The sequence below is a fragment of the Stenella coeruleoalba genome (genome assembly GCF_951394435.1).
Source record: "Stenella coeruleoalba genome assembly, chromosome: 7".
In the NCBI taxonomy this organism is placed as follows: domain Eukaryota; kingdom Metazoa; phylum Chordata; class Mammalia; order Artiodactyla; family Delphinidae; genus Stenella; species Stenella coeruleoalba.
Window position 1 is genome coordinate 22145596 of NC_137153.1, and position 18547 is coordinate 22164142.

Genomic DNA, 18547 nt, shown 5'->3' on the forward strand with positions numbered 1-18547 from the left:
TTCACCTTAGAATCTGTTTCCTGCGAAACTCACCTAAGACAGACATGTTAGAAGTAGATGGAATAAAGGTTGAGTGAGTCAACTCTCAATATTCACCACAGCTTTTATTATGAGTATGAAATGGTATAATACATATGAAAAAAATCCCAGGGCTCTCACACACTGCCTGGCCCAGGGTGAGCCAATATATATTTGCTTAGTAATACTGGCTACAGCTAACATTTATTGAGCACTTACTACATTTCCTGATACTCTTCTAAGTTCTTTGCATAAACTAACTCATCTAAACCTCATAATAAGCTTAGGAAGTACTATTATCCATTTTATAAATGAGGTAAATAAGGCACAAACAGGTCAATTTCACAGAGACTATAAGTGGCAGAGTTAAAATTTGAACCAAATAGTCTAGCTTTAACCTACATAGTTTAAGCCTACAGAGTCCATAGTCTTAACCATTTTTCTGTAGTCTCTGCTGCGACACTTCAAAAATGTGATGGGAAGAGGAAAAGGGGACAAGGGATTTTTACTGGGGCCTGTGGGAGGCTAAATAATGGCCCCCTTAAATGTCCATGTCTGAATCCCTGGAATCTGTGATTGTGTTACATTATATGGCAAAAGGGACTTTGCAGGTGTGATTAAAAATGTTGAGACGGGGAAATTATGTTTACATTTAAACATAATTTAAAGCCCACCTAGATTATCTAGGTGGTCTTTAAATGTAAACACACGTGTCCTCAAAAGAGAGTGGCAGAGGGGGATGCTAACACAGAATAGGAGAAGACGAGGTGATGATAGAAGCCGAGATTGGAATGATGCAGCCACAAGGCAAGGAATGATGGCAGCCACCAGAAGCTGGAAGAAGCAAAGAAAAGATTCTCTCCTGGAGCCTTGGGAAGGAACCAGCCTTGCTGACACCTTGATTTTAGCCCTGTAAGACTCATTTCAGACTCTGGGTCTCCAAAACTGTAAGAATAAATATATTTGTTTTAAGCCAGTAAATTTGTGCTAATTGGTTTCAATAGAAATAAGAAACTAACACAGGGTCATAGAAAATTATGGTATTTGCAGTATTATGTGGAAGCATCTATTGGAGAATTAGGAGTTAGACCTGCCTAGTGATTACAGGTTAATAGGTAGAATCTAATGGACTCTGAAAATGCTGACCTTGGGCTTGGGGACTCCCTAACACCATCTACTTCATTCCATGGGACAGTTGCCAGGTGGGGAATGAGACTCAGAAATGTAATAAAGGTGTACTTTTTCATCAGTATTAATAGGTAAAGCTTCTCTTCTCCCCAAATTTAATTTCGGGGAGTTCTAAGTTACGCATAGGCCAGGTCAACTAGTAAATAATACAGGACATGATTCATACTTAATTTTCAGAGTAGCTTTTTCTGTGTTCCACCTGATAAGTAGCCTTACACATAGTCAACACATGAACCAGAGTTGAGACCCACATAAATCCAAATATGAGACAGACAAAGCCAGCTCCCATCTGCTAATCATCTGTCAGAGGGTGGGAGAAAAAGAAGGAGGTCCCCCATCCAAAGGCCATTAAAACCTTCCTTTGAAAACAGAAAATGTCTTCCAAATTTAGAGAGCCTCACTCTATCTCTGCATTCTTAGCCCCCGAGCCAGGCTCCTTAAGTCCTTTCTGGAACAAACTGGATATACTGTAATAAATATAATTAATAGTTCCCTTTATCTTCACTGTCTAGTTATAAACAGGGTTGGCAACAACAATGGTGTGAGTCAGGAAGTAGAAGAAATGGTCAATTTCTGAGTAATTTTAAATAACCATCTCAAGGATAACTGCAAATAAGGTGATCTAGAACCAGCGCTTCTCAAACTATTGGTGGTGAGAGAACAATTTTATTTAAAATCTCCAATACATCATGGTCCAATAACCTTGTAATTTCAATGAAAACGAATTACTGGAAAAGTGTAAGTAAGAAAAGATGTACGAAATGCAAGCCTAATTTATTTTACTTACTAAATACAACAAACATAAAATTACTCTTTCAAAAGGCTATTAAAGTTTCTGAAAAATTAATCTTAATTTCTGTACTTATTCTGTCACCAATTGGTAACAAACACTTCAAGGATGGACATCAGTCCACAGAACACATGTTGAGAAGCTCTGGTCTGTACTACCAGTCTCTAGATTAAAATTTTAAGTAAACTTACTGCTAGATCCAATATGCAAGATGCAATTCTCTAATCTCAGTTACATTTCTAGGTAACTTCAGTCAGGTGTGTTTCTCATTAACTCATTGTGCTAGTTCTGAGCAGTCTCCATGGCTTTCTTTGAATAATGGAGACATTTCTGTATACCCTAAATAAGGGTGTTTGCTATTTCTACAATTTTTAAACTACCTTGGCTTAATGCTTAAGTTCAGAGCACCTTGAACTCCTTGGAATACTGGAATTGTGGAAGGCTGAAATAATGATGATTTAAACAATTCAGAACTGTAGGCCGATAGGGCGATTTTGTGAAAAGAAGGAGAGCTGAATTACTCGAAGACCTGCACGCCAAAAAGTTCCATTCTCCAATTGTTTCACAAAATATAGTGTAAAGGAAATCTACATGAGATCCACCATATGCCTTCTTAAAAGGAATATTACAGAGGTACCAGCCCAGCCCACTGATTCAGGATCTTTGTTAGTGAAACCTAAGAATTCACATTTCAAATTAAACAATCCATCTAGTTTTTAGATGTACAAAGGCTTAAGAACTGGTGCATTCGTTTTTTAAAAGTGCATTTATAGCACAAAATTCTTCTCTTCTAATAAAATACAATTAAATTCTCTCTTTTTTCATTCTTACATTCTTTTAGAGCTTCATAACTACATCATATTAGTGCTAGAGCTGATGTTTTTACATTTCATCTTCTTTCAATTAGAGTAGCTAGGAATATTTTGAAAATAAACACTTTTTTTTCATTTTTTTGTAATCTTTATTACAGAAATTGCTCGGCAGGAAAAATGTGAGATACACTTCAGGGGAAGAGGTGTAATGACTGGCTTTAAGGAAAATGACACTCGTCCTAGAATAGCTTGAAGTCATTTGGGATTCATTTATTTCTGGCTTAGTGGGAGAACTGATCAAATGAATCTAGAAACTGAGTTATCAGCACAAAGCCTCTACAGAGTAACTAGTTCTGGAAATTCAGACTGATGGGAGCCTTGAATCACAGAATAATTTCACCCCACCTTTCTGAGAACCCATGATCCAAAGGGGCATGTCTTTATGTTCACATCCCAAACTCTCAAGTCACTTGACTTTACTGGGAAATACAGAGGTGTTGTTATTTTCATTTTGCCCTTTCCTTGCTTCAAAACAATATGATTGCATAAGAATTATGTTTTTGGGATCAAGACGGCATGATTTTCAGGGAAGAAGCAGGACCAAAAAGAGAATAATTAATTGAACGACTATTATGTATCAAATATTTTATAGACATTATTTCATTTAATCCTCATAGTTCTGCAAAGGATATAGGATCTCCTCTTAATGAATAAGGAAATGAAAGATCAGTGAGGGTAAGGAACAAACCTGAAGTCCCACAGCACGTAAATGACAAAGACAGAATTACACCCAGCTCCACCTTACTCCGAAGTCTGTGTGGGTCCATCACGCAGCAAGGCTTCCTAAGCAAGATTGGTTTTACAAGTGTGCCTGTGCCTCAGCAATGCTTATTCTTGCACAGGTTTGGGAGTCTATGGTTCACTACCTATGCTCTATCCAGAATTAGACTGCCTACGTATAAAACAGCTTAGATACCATTGCAAAGGATGGGGTACCAGGGAAATCAACATAGTGGATTTATACCAGATGTCAGCCAACAATCTGTTTTAGGCATCAAAGAACTCAATAAACATATCTGACATTCAGCTATATAGCTTCATTCCACAATGGCAATTCCCTATCATCCCACTAAATGAAAGAACACTGGTAGAAAGAAGGCTTTCTAAGTCAATGAGGTTGAGTTTTTGGATTTTTCCAGTCGAATCCTCTCTATTTCATGAGGCCAGATAAATCCTGAGATACTGGTCCTATCTCAGAGCAAGGAGCACTACAGTTGGGAAAAAAAGAGATCACCTAATACTTCTTATTTTTCCACTGAATAAATTCAGGCTTCAGGACATGAAATGAGTAAGTTCCTTGGGTGTCATATACATTAATAAGATAGTTCTCAGATATGCAAAACCTGACCGGCCCTTAAAACTTCACTCTGTCTTAAAGTCTTGCGTCGGCTGCCTTACAAAGATACGCTTTTTTTTTTTTAATCTTTATTGGAGAATAATTGCTTTACAGTGGTGTGCTAGTTTCTGCTTTATAACAAATTGAATCAGTTATACATATACATATGTTCCCATATCTCTTCCCTCTTGCATGTGCCTCCCTCCCTATCCCACCCCTCTAGGTGGTCACAAAGCACCGAGCTGGAAACGAAATTGAGCTATTTGTAATGAGGTGGATGGACCTAGAGTCTGTCATACAGAGTGAAGTAACTCAGAAAGCGAAAGACAAACACCGTATGCTAACACATATATATGGAATTTAAGAAAGATAAGCTTCTTGTCTCTAATGGAGCAAAGCAAGAGAAATGGAATCAACCAACACAATCTGATTCCTTTTAAATAAGAGTTGGCAATAAATACTTCTTTAAGCCACAGGTATTTCTAAACATCAAATATCTTTTCTTGTTTTCCCCCAACAGAACACAAAAGTATACCAAATTGCATTTAATAAACCAGTTTTCAATTCCTTATAAGGTATGACAGCTAATGACAGTTTCTGAGCAGGATTAAAGAAGTATACTTGGTCAATATAGTTTTAACCAGACTAATGATCTGTTGCTATAGATAGCTGTCATGCAGAGAAATATATGTTTTTCTATCAGGTTCCTTGAAAAAGTATGTAAATATCTCCCCCCAATTTCCCTATTGCCATCAATTACCTGCCTCAAGTATGTAGGGGAAACAGTGTCAGCCGATGAACTGCTATGTTTCCTCTCAACTTTCCCTCTTTTTCTTGACCAATAGAGCCCAGAAAAAGCCCATTTTATGCTCGAATGTTACAGTTTTCCTCAATTAGGAGGTTTTATATTGTTGTTGTTATTATTTTTCAGTGAGTTTTGGAGGCTTTATCTTTTTAGAAAAGTAATACACTAAGTGCAATGTGGTATCCTAGCTTAGATTCTGGAATAGAATAAGAACATTAGTTGATCAACTGGTGCAATACAAAAAGAATCTGTAGTTTAGTTAACAGTAATGTACAAACGTTAACATTTTAGTTTTAACAAATGTATCACAGTTTTATAATATATTAACATTAAGAGAAACTGGGTGAAGGTTACATAGGACCTCCACTTTCTTTGCAACTTTTCTGTAAATCTAAAATTACTCCAAGTTAAAAAATTTATTTTTTCAAAACAATATATATTTATTACAGAAAATTTAGAAAATACAGATAAGCAGAAATATGAAGAAATCATAACTCAAAGATGACTTGCCAAAATTTTGGCACTTCCAGATTTTTTTCTATGAAAAAATATCTTTAATTCAAACTGCATGTATTATCTTCAAATACAGTTTTTACTTAATAGTATGTGTAAGTATATCTATTTGTCAAATATTAATTTAGAACATGCATTCTTTCAACATTCAATCATATTGACTATTTCCTACAGTATGTCTATACGGTGTTACATTGTTCAGATCTATCTTAAATTACTGAAATATTGAACAACTAGAAAATTTTTATGTTATTATCTTTTTATTCTTTAAAAACATGCTGTGAAAATATATTGGGGCCAAATTTTTATTTACAGTAATAATTATTGTCTTAATAAAAGTTCCCATAAAATTATTATTTGGATTAACAGATATGCCAAGTTTGAAAAGAAGTATATGAAAATGCTCATTTTGCTATATTCTTTACAGATTAAGTATCATCATTTTAATATGAAATAATTTTAAAATACTTTTCAATTCAACAGGCAAAAAATGTTATATTATGCTTTTAACTTAAATTTCTTGAAAATACACTGAGGTTGGACATATGTTAGTATGTTTACCCTCCATTAGTACTTTTTCTTCTGTATTTTCTGGGTAACCTTTCACATTGTATACCAGAGTATTTATCAATTTGATTACTGATTTGTAAGATTTATATACATATATATATATATATATACACACACACACATGTGATCCTTTGACTAACACATATGTGACAAATATTTCCTATAGGGTATTATTTGTATTTTATTCATGTATAAGTTGTTTTTACCTAAGCAAACTCATTTTTTCCTTTATGCTTTCTGCCTTTATCATGCTTTAAAAAATTCTCATCCACTTCAAAAATATATTTACACATATATATATGCATAGTCACAGTATTTTTCTAGTTGTGTTTTGTGGGAATTCTTTAACATATATGTCTTTAATACTTCCATCTGGAGCTTATCTAAATGTATGAGATAGGAACATCCCAAATGAGTAATCTAGCATCAATCTGAAATATCACCTTTTGAAAATATTAAATTCTTACATATATTTATGTCTATTTCTTTACTTTTTATTGTATCTCCACTGATACATCTACTGAAATAGTTACTATAGGTTGTTAGGTTTTAACACTTTCCAGCACTACTTTCTATAATTCATTCTTCTTTATCAAAATGTAGGTCCCTCTCTTCATACTTTCAATGCATCTAGATGAGGATTAGAAGGATTTTATAAAGTTTCAACAAAATCTTATGGAATTCTGATGATAAATGAATTCAATAAATATATCATTAAAAACAGGGTGGACACCTTTACCCTTTGGATCTTCCTAAGATGACAGTATGAATTTCCACTTTATTTTTTGCTAAATCCTTATTAATGTATACTCAATAAAGTTACATATTTTTCTTCACATAATTCCAAACCAATTTTTAAATTTTTTCGCGTTGGCATGAATTGGATTTTTGCCCATTTTATTCCTATTTCTACTCCTGTCCTCACGCCATCTTACCTCTGCTAGCAGCAAGACTGATCCTTTGTAAAGGAAAATCAAATCATGTTATTTGGAGCAGCCAAATAACTTATTGTCCATTAGAATCAGCAGGAGCATTTAAAATACTAATGCTCGGACCTTACCCTGAACCCACTAAGCCAGAGCATCTGGGCGTGGCAGTAGGGTATCATTATTTTTTAATGTCCCCACATTCTACCAATGGGCAGGCAACAATTGGCCCCAAGTAAAAGCCAAAGTCTTACATCCACGGTGCTTCTTAAATTTTAATATGTCTGAGAAATGCCTGAGGACCTTGTTAAAATGCAGACTGTGATTCAATGGGTCAAGGTTAGATTTTGCATTTCTAACATGCATTCAGTGAGGGCTGAAGCTGCAGGTCCTGACATCAGACTTGTGTGGCCTAAGGCCTCCTGTGTTCTGGTTCCCTGCTCTTTGTCTCATGTCCTCTACTGCTCCCCCCCCACACACACACCCTTCTGCAACTTCAGCATTTACACTGGTTGTTCCCCCTACCAAAAAATCCCCTTTCTCTAGCTGCTGCTGATTATCAAGCACTACTGAGGAGGTGAATGGACCCCAGGCCCTTTCCACCTCTTACTCTCAGTAATCTGTGCATCAGTTAATTTTGTTGTTTACTATGCAAAATTAACTGTACATTCATTAGTGAATTTCATCTGTCTTTCTCATCATCTGTCTTCCCTCTGCCAAAATGTAGTCTGTATATTATAATGATTTGATAAAATAAACAGATTAAGTAGCATGGACATTGGGTTTTCCTTAATGTTTTGAAACAAAAATCATAAAATCTTCAGGATTCAACACCCTTCTGAAATATTTTCAATCTCTTCTATAAATTAAAGTTATTTTCCTTGTCTGCTTGTGTAATGGCTGGGTCTCCTTCTCAGATCAACGGTCGGAAGATAGGTTGATTGACAAAACTGCCAAGCCAGTTCTCAGGGTCTAGGCAGCTTATACACTGTGCACTTCTGCTTCTTGATACATTTATTCACCACTGAGATTTTTTAAAATGGAGCTGGAACTCCTCACCACCCTGTCCTTTGACAGATCCCACTCTCTCTGACCTCTTTCTTCCTTAAGACTGTCCTTAACATTTTTTTAAATCTAGTATTTCATATCTACAATATGTGGGGTGAAAAAAGAAAATATTGAGATTTACTGAGGGTTCCACACCTTGGTAAGTCACTGTCCTATTCAGTAGCATCTGTTTAATATACAATACACAGTGCTAAAATGCATATCCTGAATGTCCATTAAGTTTTAAACAATGGCGTTAGGAAAACAAAGAATCAACAGGGGTCAGTAAATTGGCTTTCCAGTTAAATAGTGCATTTTGGGTAAAACAATCAACGATCTAGTCTGTGAAGTTTAATCATAACATTAATACCTGTGGTTGCTATCTAACCTTGAACATAGAAAAGGCGGCTAACTGTCACTTGAGTTTAAGACGGAAAGCTAAAATCACCAGTAGGTTAACCTAAGCTCAGCGCTGCTTGTTTCTCTGACTTGACTGAGAGATCTGGTCCTTTTAAGCCATGAATCTACATTGTGAGCAGCAAAGGTTCAGAGACAGGTTTTGTGTAAGTTTCACCATAGTGATTCTCCCCAGAAGCCCACAGATGAAATAATTTAGAAATTCTTTTTTTCTCTCTCAATGTCCACACTGACCCTAACTCTCTCCATCAGGCCAGGCATTTTCTTTCTCCATCAGAAGATCTGTAAACATTGAGTCATTTGTATGGATAATTTTCCTTACATGTTGTTTCATTTTTTTAACCGGGAAAAAGTAAAACCACAATTTAAACCAGCAGCAGCAGCCCAGAATTAATGAAAAACTACAGGAGAAAAAAATCGAGGATATGAGAAAATCTGCAGTGACAAATAGCCCCACACAGGGTAGCGGTGAAGGGAAAAGGATGTTATGACGAATTACAAACAGAGGTAAGAACTATTTTTAAAAGAATCTTGTGAAACACCTTATAATTCATTTCAATTGCCTCTAACTTTATATAAGAAGTCAATATGAGATTCATGGCATTTTGGTCAGAAAATTGTGTGAGAGTTAAGGCCAATGAATCTGGACACATTCCATCCTTAACCTAGGAAATAATTAAAGATATGGACACCCACACACACATTTGATCATATGGCTGTCACTGTAATAGAAGATCAGAGCTAAATTAATAAAAACATTTTTTCTGGTCCACTGGGTTTTTGGAGAATAGGTGTACATGATACATGTTGCAGGGACTTGTGGCTCAAGATAAAAATAGAAAGTAGTAAAGAAAGTGTTTCCAGCTACTGGCAGTAAGAAAGATCAGTGTCTGATTTGCAACCCATTCCCCTAACAACATGCTGAGATAGAGAATTACTCAGCCCCTTCCTATTCTAAAAGACCTTTTCAGAATGAATATATTAGGTTGCATCTCATGAAATTGTTTTGGAACTTCAAATGTTTTTGATTTTTAAATGACAATTCCATAAGATTTAACCTGGTAGACTGGGGAAGAGGAAGTAAAAGGTGGAACACAGTACGATTCTGGGGGTCATCACTTCCCATAGCCATCCCCCAGGGAACCATATAGTACATCAAAACTGTTTGGGCTGGGTCAACACCCAACTACCGCCTGCAAAAAAACAAAACAAAAGAACTCAACCAACTAATCTGATAGGGAGTTCATTATTGTAAGCAGGAATTTGATAATATAGGAGTTAGGCTAATATTACAATAATGTAATTGGAGCCAATCCTAAACAAAATTGTGTAAAAAGAAAAGAAAATTAAGTGTGATCATGGCTATGGGGGAACTGATAGCCCTGGGTTGAATCCTAAGTCTGCAGTAAATGTCTGTGTCTTGTATTTTTCAGCCTATGATCAGCACCCCAATCAGAGCCTATCTACCCCATCTTTCCATAATGGCCCAGAGAAAACTATGCCCTCTCAAATCTTTCAACTATTAGTCCTAGCTATTCATTAGATGCATTTTAGGACTGTATTCCTATTAGTCTTACTAATTCTAGATGAATAATAGGAATACAGTTGACCCTTGAACAGCATGTGTTTGAACTGCACAGGTCCACTTGTATGTATATCTTGTTCAGTAGTAACTACTAAAGTACTACATGATCTGTGGTTAGTTGAATCAGCAGATGCGGAACCACAGACACCAAAGAATCACAGATATGGAGGGACTACTATAAATTATAGGCAGAGTTTTTACTACATCTCAAGAGGGTTGGCACCCTACCCACCGCATTGTTCAAGAGTCAACTGTACTTGCCTTGCAGAAAAACCTGTATTTTAATAAACAATTATCCCTCCATTCAAAATAGGAATGTCTAATGGTTGAATTCCAAGCACTGGTGAAGATTTTGAGGATGAAGATTAGTCCTCTAAAAAGGGAACCCTCTTGCACTGTTGGTAGGAATGTAAATTGATACAGCCACTACAGAGAACAGTATGGAGGTTCCTTAAAAAACTAAAAACAGAACTACCATACAACCCAGCTATCCCACTACTGGGCATATACCCTGAGGAAACCATAATTCAAAAAGAGTCATGTACCAAAATGTTCATTGCAGCTCTATTTACAATAGCCAGGACATGGAAGCAACCTAAGTGTCCATCAACAGATGGATGGATAAAGAAGATATAGCACATATATACAATGGAATATTACTCAGCCATAAAAAGAAACAAAATTGAGTTATTTGTAGTGAGGTAGATGGACCTAGAGTCTGTCATACAGAGTGAAGTAAGTCAGAAAGAGAAAAACAAATACCGTATGCTAAAACACATATATGCAATCTACAAAAAGAAAAAAAAGAAAGAAAAATGGTCATGAAGAACCCAGGGGCAAGATGGGAATAAAGACACAGACCTACTAGAGAATGGACTTGAAGATACAGGGAGGGGGAAGGGTAAGCTGGGGCAAAGTGAGAGAGTGGCATGGACATATATACACTATCAAATGTAAAATAGATAGCTAGTGGGAAGCAGCCGCATAGCACAGGGAGATCAACTCAGTGCTTTGTGACCACCTAGAGGGGTGGGATAGGGAGGGTGGGAGGGAGGGAGACGCAAGAGGGAAGAGATATGGGGACATATGTATATGTATAACTGATTCACTTTGTTATAAAGCAGAAACTAACACACCATTGTAAAGCAATTATACTCCAATAAAGATGTTTAAAATATATATATATATATATATATATATATCTCCACATCACCAAAAGTAGGTTATACAATTAGTAGGATTTCAATACATTTTTATTAACATCAAAAATAAATATTTATATATATATAAAAAAAGATTAGTCCTCTAAGAAAGCACACTTTTCTATAATGGGCCAGATAGTAAATAATTAGGTTTTCTGGGCCATGTGGTCTCTATTGCAATTACTCTGCTCTGCACTGTAATGGGATAGAAACCAGAAACAATGTGTAAATAAGTGAGCATGGCTGTGTTCCAATAAACTTTATTTATGGACACTGAATTTAAATTTCATATAGTATTTATGTGTCATGAATGATTCTTCTTCTTTTTTAACCATTTTATAATGTAAAAATCCTTCTTAACTCATGTGGTCATATAAAAACAGATGGCAAGAAAGATGTGGCCCATGGACCATAATATGCTGACGAGAACTCAAAATTTACCACATTAACAACTGCCATTCCACTTAGCCAAATGCAATTTCTCCTTGTATTTTTTTTCAGTATAAGTAGGAAAAAAAAATGAGAAGGATATATATATACACACACATATATGTATATATATATATATATGTATAGAGAGAGAGAGGAGGAGAAGAAGAAGAAAAAGGCAGAAGGAAGGAAGGAAGGGAGGAAGGAAAAGTAGAGAAAAAAGAAGAGAAGGGAAAGGAAGGAAACTAGGGGAAAGAGAGGGAAGGTGGGAAAATACTCCAGAGAGCAAGAAAGTTACTCACATTTCTTCTCTTGGTCATGGGAACATGTCCTGGTTTTGATCACTAGTTGCACAACTAGTTGCACCAGTTGATACTCTGGGAGACGAATTTAATCTACTGCTCTTTTCCAGTCTTTGTATCAAAAAATTGCACTTATATTTGCTATTCCCACTGAAACACTCACTGCCCATTGAAAGCCACTGACCTCCTGCAAAGTGAAGTAATCTGAGATAACTTGGCATGGTGTGACAGGTTGGTTCAGATGTTAGTTCAGCTGACCACTAGCTGAACTATCTTGAGTAAGGTCATTAATCTCTAGATAGTTCTCATGTCAGAAATAGGATAGTGATGCTCAAAACAATCCACGTAACCATACTAGGGTGAACCAGCTGGATCTCAGCCCTGTTAATTCTCTAGTTAAAAACAAAAAATTACAGGGCTTCCCCGGTGGCACAGTGGTTGGGAGTCCGCCTGCCGATGCAGGGGACACGGGTTCGTGCTCCGGTCCGGGAAGATCCCACATGCCGCGGAGCGGCTGGGCCCGTGAGCCATGGCCGCTGAGACTGCGCGTCCAGAGCCTGTGCTCCACAACGGGAGAGGCCACGACAGTGAGAGGCCTGCGTACCGCAAAAAAAGAAAAGAAAAAAAAAAATTACAGTGATAATTAAATGAAAGAACTGTATATTAAAATTTCTAGAAAAGTAGAGTTGTTTAATAAATTAGTGTCATCGTACTGTCCTGTTAAAAGAACACAAAAAAGTCTGATATTCTACAAGCAAGGATATAATAGAAGTGAAATTCCTGTAACCAGAGAGAATATTGAATATTGTTTAGGTCGACTGTTAAGCTAGCCAATAAGCAGATTAAACTCCTATTTCTCAAAACAGTGTTAATGTTAATAACGGTGTTTTCAGAAATGGAGAAGTAAATTACACAGAGTCATATTGGAGGGTCATTTTCATAACACATGCAGAGGAGAGAGGAAATATCAATGCCTGCCAGTTGCTCTGCATTTTTATTAAAATTGGCAAGGAATTCTTATTTGAAAAGAAAAAAGACTTAGCATCAAGTAAATCTGTGGTTTTAAAGAGAGAGAATAAGAGTGAAGACAATCTTGTTCCTTTTCCTGGAAGCATTATAACTAATTTGGCTCTTGGTTTGTATTAGGGAAAAGTACTAAACACAAGGTAGTTCATATCTGTGAGTCACAGGAAGTTCTGTAGTTCAGGGAAACTATATCAAGTAATTTTGTGATCTGCTGGGCAGTAATTCCATTTAATAAAGATACAGATGTATGCTCTGCCACATAGAAAAAAGTTTTCAAGTGTTCTCATCATAACTTTGGTTGGTTTTTAGATTTTAGTTCTTCTGGCCTATTTTTCATTTATTCCTCTAGCAAATTAAACTTTTATAGGATAAAAAAAATAATCTTTATGGAAAAGTCACTTTATTTATTAGTTACCCAAATTTGCAACCACCTCCCAAAGCTATAATCCAAGCCAGGGAATCATATCCATTGACGGGTAAAGATTTTTAACAACTTGGAAAACATCTTGCATATAAGTACTTCAGTTCAAAGAAAAGCAATGCCTAAGTATACCATTTGGGAAAGAAAGCAGTGTCTTCTTTACTAAAAATCATAAAACCAAATAAAACATCTAGTAAAAAAATTATATTACACAGTGACTCTAATTCCTTAGGGTAAATAATACCTCAGGGAAAAAAAACACACTACTCATCATTACAATGTTATACCAAAAACAATAAAAGATGAGCAATTAAATCTATATGATCACAACTACCAGTTTTACCTATAGCACATAAAGAGCTTGGAAGCTGTCCCTCCCATCCTTACAACAATTAAAAGGTAAATAGACTGAAAACCAATGTCTTTTCTTGGATGCATAAGGCAAGTTTCATGGCAAACTGCCACCACAAAAGCTGGAGAAACAGGTGACTGCAGATAATTACATCTGACACCTGCTTGCCCCGAGCAGAAGCCTCTGGAAGCTAAGTGTAGACTAGCATGAAAGAGCAAAACTCCTGGAAGCCAGTCTTAGGGGATGCCACACTTTCCTGGGCTTTATTTTCAAGACACACATAAGGTTCTCAACGTGAAAATCCAAGAAAGATGGTTATATCAGAGGTCAAGAAAGAATAAACATTGTGAAATGCACCCAGGACCTTCTCCATAACAAGGCCTATTCTCCAGAAGGAAAAACTTTACCAGAGCCTTATCCCCTGTAGAGTAAGGTCATCTCTCTGATTCAAGCCTCCTCTAGACTTACTCTCTAAACTAAAGAGAGAGAAGCTAAGGAACACGTGTGAAGGTCACAGCCCAAGGAGACAGGCCAACGAAAAGACTGAGATTTAATCATAAGATTATAGAGTGCTTCCCTTCCCCTATACCTTACACAATACCAATAAGTCTCTAGTATAGTGGCAGTGACATAGTAGTATAATACAACTCAAAGGGCACTAAGACATAGACTTTATCTAAGATAGAGTTCTTAGGGAAACCCAGAGAAAACAAGGGAGACACAAAACAAGGACTTTGAATCCTCTGACACCAACGGTTAAAGAAAATATTAAACACAACCCAATGCATACCCAGATTAACATAAAAGCTCACACTAGAGGTCTAGTTACCTCAGTTTTGATTACTAGACAAATTTCTGGCTTTCAACAAAATATTAGAAAGCATGCTAAAAGGTAAGAAGAGACAGAGTCAGAAGAGAAAATGCATGCATTAGAATTAGATTCAGACATGACTTAGATTTTGGAATTATTACATAGGGAATTTAAAATAACTATGATAAAAGTAGACAACATGTAGGAACGGATAGGTAACAGAGAGATGGAAACTCTAAAAAAGAATCAAAGGGAATACTACACATCACAAAAACTCTACCTAAATGAAGAATATCTTTCATGGACTGATTGGTAGACTAGACACAGCAGAGGATAGAATCACTGAGCTTAAAGATAGGTCAATAGAAACTTCCCAAACTGAAATGTAAAGGAAAAAAAAAAAAACAAAGAAAGAAAAAATAGAATATCGAAGAAGATCTAAATAAATGGAGAGATATTTCATGTTCATGGACTGATAGACTGAATAGTATTAAAATGTCAGTTCTTCTCAACATCATCAATAGATTCAACACAATCCCAATCCCAGAAAAGTATCTTTTAGCTATCAACAAACTGATTTTAAAGTTTATACGGAAAGGCAAAAGGCATAAAATAACCAACACAATTCTTAAAAAAAAAGAACTTGAAGGACACACATGACTCTATTTCAAAAGTTACTATAAAGCTACAATAATAAAGATAATGTGGTATCTGCTGAAAAAAGACAGACCACTGAAACAGAATAAAGAGAGTAGAGATAGGCCACACAAATATAATTAATCTTTGATGAAGGTACAAAGGCAGTTCAATGGAGAAAAGATGCTCTTTCAATGAAGGTTGCTGGAACAACTGAACATCCATATGCAAAAATTAAAAAAAAAAGAAACACAAAAAAACCTTACACCTTCTCACAAAAATTAACTCAGATGGATCATAGATCTAAATGTAAAATTCAAAACTACAAAATGTCTAGAAGAAAACATAGAAGAAAGTATAAGTGGTCCTGACTTTAGAGATTTTTAGGTACAAAATAAAGTGTGGTCCATGAAAGAAAAAATTGATAAGTTGGACTTTATTAAAATTAGAATCATCTGCTCTGTGTAATACAATGTTAAGAGAATGAAAATACAAACCACCAACTGGGAGAAAAAATATTTTCAAAACACATATCTGATAAAGTACTCGTAGCCAAAATATGCATAGAACTGTTAAAATCAACAATAAGAAAATAAACAACCCAATTAAAAAATGGACCAAAGATCTGAACAGGCATCTCACCAAAAAAAATATACAGATGGCAAAAAAGTATATTAAAGATGCTGAATGTCATTTTTCATTAGGAAATGCAAAATAAAACAACACACCTATTAGAATGGCTAAATTTTAAAATAATGAAAATACCAATTTCTGGCAAAATGTGGAGCAATAGAGACTCTCATTCATTGTTTTTGCGAATGCAAAATGGTACAGCCAAGTTGGAAGTCAGTTTGGTAGTTTCTTACAAAGCAAAACATAGTCTTACCATATAATCCAGCAATTGAACTCAAAGGTATTTACTTACCCAACTGATTTTAAAACATGTGCCCACGCAAAAACCTCCGCATGAATGTTTATAGCAGTTTTATGTGTAATTGCCCCAAACTAGAAGCAACTAATATATGCTCTTCAGTAGGTGAAAGGATAAACAAACTGTAGTGTATCTCTACAATGGAATTATACTCAGTAACAAAAAGGAATGACCTGCGTGTTTTAAAATGTAGGCTTTATTATTATTCAGGTATGGCAAGGCCAACAGAGCTGGAAATGATTGCCATATAAAAGATAGTCTGTTATACACATCGTGGGGGGCCACACAGATCAGTTAGGAGGCCAAGGAGCAAGGGGCAAATGTGGACAAGAGCCGTTATTGTGATTTTCACAGGAAGGAATCAGTAGGCAGAGTAAGCAGACTAAGCAGGTTTAGGATTAGTTTGAATAATGTCAGCAGCCTCTGGGCTGGAAGGCTGTCGCTAATTTTCTGGTACCTGGCCCTGTGTGATTAGGGCAAGGAGACAGTGGCCTAAAATGTGACAGCCCAACAAAGAAGACAGTTGCGGGTGTGGGTTTTGGATTGGTTAGTTTACATATGAAAGGTATGTTCAAAGGTGATTTGTTTGCTCTCTCTAGGAACTAGCTAATCCTGGGAGGGGCAATCCCTCTAGGGTCAGCAAGGCCCCAAGGTGTCAAAGCATCAAGGAGAGAAACTAGGAAACCTGGTCATCACACTATGAAGTCCTGCAAAGTCATGGATGATTCTTAAATGCATGTTACTAAGTGAAACGAATCAGTCTGAAAAGGCTGTACAATTCAATTTATATGACATTTTGGAAAAGGCAAACTATAGAGACAGTTAACAGATCAGTCAGTGGTTGGCAGAAGTTTCTGAATAGGTGAGGCACAGGGGATTTTTGCCCTGGCAGTGAAACTATTTGTTTTGTCTGATGGTCTGATACCAGAATTGTGAATACACAACACTATGCATTTGTCAAAATCCACTGACCTTTATAACACAAAGAGTAAATCCTGATGTGTGTAAACATTTAAAAATCATTTAGGATGTTGGGGAACTTCAGGATGGAATGCAGACTGTGACAAAAGAATCTAAATGTATTACAAATGTATGAAATAATTCCTTCCTTCATTGAAGGGAGTCGCAGGGGTGGGGTGGTGCTGACCTAAGTAACTGTAAGACTAAAGCAAAAGAAAGTGTATATAAGCGTTGTACTTTAGTTGATAAATTTATCTCCCATGGAAATATGGGTTAGCAATTCTGAAACCACTACATGTTTTAGTCTGCTCAGGCTTTTATAACAAAATATCTGAGTGGCTTAAACAACAGAATGATATTTTTTCTAGAATATTATTAATATTTTACTAATAGGTTATTAGTTTTTGATTATTATTAGTTTATTAGTTCTAGAAGCTATAAATCTAAGATCAAGGTGCCAGCAGGGTTGATTTCTGTTGAGGCCTCTCTGGCCAGCAGCTCACTGTATGCTCACATGATTTCTTCTGTGTGTGTGTGTGCATGGGGTGGGGATGGGGGTTGAGGGGAGATGGGGGTCTGAGATCTCTGGCATCTCTTCATCTTCTGATAAGGACACCAATCCTATTAAATTAGGGCCTCATCCTTATGACTTCGTTTAACATTTAATTATCAACTTAAAGTCTCAATCTCCAAATACAGTCACACTGGCGATTAGAGTTTCAACATATGAATTTTTTTGATGAGGGGGCAAAAACATTCAGTCTACAACACTTACATGCTAGGATAGAATAATTGGGTAAACACAGGACAAATGGTAGAAGTAAGGTTTCTCATATTTGGAGTGGGAGTTTACAGAAAAGCAAGGGAAGAAAGCTAAAAATGATCCATGTGATAATAGATTGAAATTCATTAGTATGAACTCAGCTTAATATAGAAGCAGATGGTTACATATAGAAATATTTATGAATATGCGTATATACACAGTTTGGTACACACACACATATATTTTGCTCTGTCACCTGAGAGCCTAGAAACAATGACACTATAGAAGCATTGATTGAGTGCACCTAGTACCCAGATCTTGGTTTCTAATACCATTCTCCAATAAAAGAAACCAAGGCCTTGGGGAAATGTCTGATTCTAGGCCTGAGGCGAGAAATATACAAGATGAGCCTGGAGCCTCTTGTAGTGACAGAAAATGAGAAAGTATTCAAAAAAATTCACAGTGATGATGGTATGTCAAAGAAAGACAGAGACAAACTCAAAGAGCTCCTAAGGACCAAAGAGGAAACAATTTGAACAACAAAATATAGTATTGGATTATAACACAAAGTACAAAATAAATAATCATGACCCCATACATAGTTCAATAAAAACTGAATAAATAAATAAATGGGGGGGGAGAGATAA

At 36.1% G+C, this 18547-nt stretch overlaps 1 protein-coding gene across 5 annotated transcripts in view; it reads right to left on the reverse strand.

Moving 5' to 3' along the window:
* The window catches only part of ADAM28 (ADAM metallopeptidase domain 28), a 356867-nt gene that overhangs the window by 238960 nt on the left and 99360 nt on the right, over nucleotides 1-18547 (reverse strand). The window lies entirely within an intron of this gene.